Source organism: Fragaria vesca, linkage group LG6 (assembly GCF_000184155.1).
Source record: "Fragaria vesca subsp. vesca linkage group LG6, FraVesHawaii_1.0, whole genome shotgun sequence".
Lineage (NCBI taxonomy): Eukaryota > Viridiplantae > Streptophyta > Magnoliopsida > Rosales > Rosaceae > Fragaria > Fragaria vesca.
Window position 1 is genome coordinate 36,198,317 of NC_020496.1, and position 5,713 is coordinate 36,204,029.

The 5,713-nt window shown below is 39.0% G+C and overlaps 1 pseudogene; it reads left to right on the top strand.

Annotated features, from left to right (window-relative positions):
* Positions 1–2,924: 2,924 nt before the first annotated feature.
* Positions 2,925–5,713, top strand: part of LOC101304609 — an 11,452-nt pseudogene continuing 8,663 nt past the window's right edge.

Genomic DNA, 5,713 nt, shown 5'->3' on the forward strand with positions numbered 1-5,713 from the left:
CGACAGTTACTGGGGAGTACGACGGATTCGCCGGAGAGAGATGGATGATGGATTCGCCGGAGACACAGGGAATTAGGGTTTTCAGCGAGATTGAGAGAGGAGCGGTTTCGATAGTTTTGAGGGAAAGTGAAATGATTTTTGAAACGAAAATCAGAGGTGGGGGACTCAGATATGGGGGTGACGGCGTGGATGGGGTAACGGCGTCAGTGGCATAATTCGTAGTTATTTTCATTCTTAGGGGCAACGCTTTAAGAGAACAGTGGCATAGATCGTAATTTTTTTATTTCATGGGCAACGCTTTAAGAGATTTAAATAGAGGTACTGTTTTATCATCAATGAATATTTATTAACTGTGTTATCATTTATTACATCTAACTGTACCCTTTTATCATTGGCCCAAAAAAAAGATAGAAATTTGAATTAACGTTAATATGAAAAATAAATTTTCAATATTTACTAAATTTACTAAATCTGTCTAGCATCGGGTGTTGTTTCACGTTCACCAGGGCCAGCCTCTGATGGTGGTTCCACCTGAACGTTGGTTAAGTGAAGTGTCGGGAGGGTTCATGCGAGTTCGAAATTGCCTCCTAATCAAGTTCTGCCATTGGGGATGTATATATTCTACTTGTAATATGTATTTATTATTTGATGTTCTGCATGTCTTCATCAAGTCAATATACCATATACCTACCTAATTCGGAAGGAAATCACCTGTACCGGATTTCCCAATGCCAAACCTGTGCCATCAATAAGAAATTAACACGTGGACATCCATTTAACAAAATTCAACAGAACGCTAACAGAGTTAGAGTTAACTACTTTTAATTTTGAGATTTAGTAAAAGGAAAATATCTCCCAGTCTTTTCTTCTTCCTTCTCCAACCACGTTCCAAACCCAGATCTGAGATGGAATCCAAGGTTAAGCAAACAAGCTTGAAGAGTTATCTTTCCAGAAGATGAACATGTAAACCAAAAACCCATGGCAAGTGGGAAATTATATATACGATCCAAGGAGATGACAATACTCTCATATTTGGTGGTTATTTCCAGATTTTCTAACACTTGCTGTATTCTTAAGGATGAGATTCTCAATTTCTTATGGCTTGAATTCTCAAACGAAGCATCGATCGCTCTCCATCTTTCTTTATCTCTTTTCAAACTCCACAAAGTCTATTAGTTCACACCCTTCGATCACAACCAGCTCACCCACAATTCAATTTTAGCTCACCCAAAATTTCCATTGTCCTCTTTCAACCCCCAAATCTATTGTCTGCAATTTTAATGCTTATACTTGATCAATTTTGTTTGCTAAATCATTACCAAAAACAGAATTCCACACCAAGCAAACAAAATTGCAGACAATAGATTTGGGGTTTTTTCTTTGTGTAAACCAAAGCTTCAGATTCATTCCTCGCTCTTCGTCTTTTCCCATTCTTTTCCATTATAATTAGATATGGTAGAAAATGAATTGAAGCAGCAGGAGTGAGAGAGAGAGGCAAATGCGTCGGTAGAGTACTTGATTTTTGTTTTCTGGGTTGATGTTGGTTTTCTGATTTTTGTTTTCCGACTGATGTTAACAGCGTTAGCTGCTGTTGAGTAGGATGACACATGGCGAATTATCATTAGCGGCACTGGTTTGGTGGGAACAGGTGATATCCTTCCTCCTAATTCACCGTCAATATATTTATAAGCTAGCCACTTCCTGTATTTTTCCATTTTTTCCTATCAAAGCATCGACGACTCTCACTCTCTCAGTCAACACAAGTAAATGTCCGTTATTCCAAACGCATCCTGGACAGTTCTGAACCCGTAGAGCAATTTATGTGGAAACAATGAGTGGTATAGAAAGTAGTGGAATCGAATATATTGAATATATTGTTGACGACTACCAACCATCAAGCTGGCATTCTAGACTAATACAAGGCAAATTTCCATCAGTCAACAATGACTTCACACATATTTTCCTTTTACAAGGGTGTAAAAGTGGACCGTTTGGCAGTTTGGCACTAGCTAGTCTTCAGCAGATCAGTCTTGTGTGCGCTTTGTAAAGAAGAAGAGAAACTACACAATATTAATATAGTGCTACCAACAAGCAAAAACACAATTTATATTGGGTAAAAACCTGAAATGGTACCCTAATTATTGTGAAAGGTACTTTTTACTACCTACGAATTTTTATTACCTAAATTGGTACCTCAACTATTGCATCGTTACCAAATATGGTATCTACCGTTAGTTTTTCCGTTAAATCGATAATGTGGCATGTGTTTAGACTTTTTTTGCTCAATAAGTCATGAGCAAAACAGTAATTTTAAAAATTAATTGTCATTATTGCTCAAAAGACTATACTTTATATCTTTTTTTTCCCCAAAATATATACTTTAGTTTTTTATATTAAAATATATACTTAGTTTTGATATTATATATAATGACCTTACGGGTCTTCCCCAATTTTAGTTTTTCTAGTTTTGTTTCGTTGTTATTTTGTTATAAGAGGTTTTGGTCTGATCCCCCTCTCTTGATGTTTCTTTCTTTTCTTTTTTAATGCATAAGAGTGTTAGGGGGTCATTCCTCTCTCACTCATTTTTCAGACCAAAAAAAAAATGCTCTAGCTGATTTTGTTGAATTTATAATCTTATTCTTGGTCAACGAAGACTTTGTTTTAAATAATTACGTGCTGAGAAATTTTTCAGTGCTCCGAAAAACCACGTCAGCATGCCTAATGCTCCTCCTGATCAATAAGCAGTATGATGTACTTGGATATCAATGACTAATTGGCATATCCTTCATTTAAATACACCATGAAAGGAGCTACACACCAACAAGACAGAAATTTAGAAGAAGATCAAAACTTCAATGGCAGTAATATTATTGCAATTGCTAGTTCATATCACTCTTCTGTTAAGGTTCTGGTCAACAAGTACCATGGCAACGTCATCATCCTTATCATGGCCGATAGCAAAGCCTAATTGCAAAACTCATTGCGGAAATATTAGCATCCCATACCCTTTCGGGATCGGCCCTAACAAAGATTGTTACTACGACGAATGGTTTGAAATAGAGTGCACCAACAACTCCAGAGGTCACAAGCCTTTCTTGAGGCGCACACAGCCGAAGCTAGAGGTTCTGAATATTTCTATGGAAGGTACTCTACTAGTTGTCAACCCGGCGATTTTCTTCTACGAAGGAAACAGATCAACTCGGCAGTTGGCCCCGAATTTGACAGGAGGCCCTCTCATATATTCACAGACATCCAACAGAATCAATGTAATGAGCTGTGGATTCTCGGCGTTGGTAAGGTCAGAATCTGACGAGCTTGTTCTTGGTGGGTGCTTTTCAGCTTGTAATGCAGATTCGAGTATAGACGATATTCATGGATATAATTCATCATATGGATATTCATATCGATATGAATTATATGATTGTTTTAATGGTATTAACTGCTGTCAAGCTACTCTCCCTCCATATCTCACTTTGATCGCTACAAAGATACAATATTTAGAAACTGATGAACACTTGCTGACGTATTACGACTACGCCTTCCTGGCCGAGCAAACATGGTTTCAGAATTATAATATTTCAAATACCACTATGGAGCTCAAGAAAGCATGGTTTTTGGAAGATTTACCGAGATTCAGGGCTATTGAGGCGAGTATGGGAATGGTTCCTGTGGTTCTTGATTGGAACATAAGATTATATGATGATAGTTCATACTTCACAATATTCAAGGGGTTCATCGGATCACACTCAAGCTATAATGACTCGAGACCCTATTGCGAGGCTAGTTCTTCGTCGTACAATAATGTTTCAAGGCTTGACTGCAGCTGCGTCTGTCCGCTGGGGTTTGAAGGAAATCCGTATCTTCTCCAACCTTGCCAAGGTACATGGTCGGATTTATTTCATTACTTGTTTCTTTGACATTATTTTAAGGGTGGCCGGGTGTTTGCAGGGACTAAAGATGTCTTAAACTCTTGATGTAGATTAGGCTTTTCTTTTTTTTTTTTTTTTGTTTTTTTGGGGTTAAAAGGTACACAAATAAAGAGGACTAGATATTCTTCAAAAAAGAAAAAAAAAGGGGACTAGATAGTAGATACCATGTTTTTTTTTTGTTGCTTTGAACCCTCTCATTTTCGGTGCCTAAAAGTCCTTCTCTTCAACGTACTACACTCGTTCCTAATCCTACCCATGTGGCTCTAACCCAACCTTAATTCGTAAATGATTACAAAAGAAGGAGACCCACACTACTGGAAAAAAACACTTAGGAGACGGAATTATTTCGTCTCCTAAATGATAGATTTCGTCTCCTAAGTACTTAGGAAACGAAACGTCCGTCGGCTAAGATCTGTCGCTTAAGTGTGGTGAGGTAGACACTTAGGCGACGGAACCTAAAATTTCGTCGCCTAAGTGGTTCTTAGGAGACGGAATACTTTTGTCTCCTAAGCACTTAGACGATGGATTTTATTTTACAATTAAAAAAATTATCCACTTAGGAGACGGAATAGTTGAATTCCGTCGCTAAAGGCTAAAAAAAATTTTAAAAAAATAAAACGCCATCGTAGGTTTTTATCCACTCACTCCGACCGCCCCAAATACCACCATCACCACCGCAAGTTTCAGAAATAACAACTAATTGTCTTGAATTTTTTCTCATCCTGCATATAAGTAGTAAAAACTTGCATTTATAAACTGCATATGAAAAAAATAAAATTTACTACCCCCCAGTAAACTTCTACTGGGGATCAGTAAACTTGCAAAAAAAAAACTCCCTTTCAATTTCAGGGGCACAACACACAACAGATACCAATTTTTACCTTAATAAACAACTTTATTGGCCCCTAGTGAACCCAGTAGAAGTTTATTGCCCCCAGTAAACTTCTACTGGGGGTCAGTAAAATTCAATACAGTATATTCATTTCAATTTCATGCCAATTATACACAACATATACATATTCTTACCCTAATAAACAAATTCATTGCCCCCTAGTAAACCTAGTAGAAGTTTACTGCCCCCCAGTAAACTTCTACTGGGGGTTAGTAAACTTCAATACAATATCTCCTTTTCAATTTCATGCCAACAATCTGCCCCAAATATACCACCACCACCACTGTACCAAATAACCACCATGCCACCACCATCATACCAATCACATCCTAACCAAAATTAAAATCAAAATCAAATTAAACAAAAACACATAAATCTATCATCAAAGCTAATTAAACCAGAAAAATTGAAGAACTTACCTTGATTTCTTACCCCTTTGAAATTTCGAGGGACGGTGGTGGGTCGGCGGGAAGGCTTCGTAGAGAGAGAAAGGTGGCAGCAGCAGCGTTTTGACCACGACGGAGACGGGTGAGTCGGGTGAGAGAGAAATGTGACTCAGATCTGAGGCTTGGTGCAAGAGAAGGGGACGAGGAGCTTGTTGCGGCGAGGACGGGCGAGTCGGGTCGGGTCGAGAGGGGGAGGTTGTTGGCTCCGAGGAGGGTGCGGAGGTGGTCGGGTGATGTTGAAGAGGGTCTTGACGGTGTTGAGGGTGGTGGCGTTTATGGGGACGAAGTTGGAGGTGGCGTTGGTGGGGGTGGTGTAGTTGAAGGTGGCGGTGGAGGAAGGAGCGGTGAGAATGGAGAGAGAGGCCGGCATGAGAGTGATGGTCTAGAGAGAGAGAGAGAGAGAGAAAGAGAGAGAGAGAGAGAAGAGAGAGAGAGAGAGAGAGAGA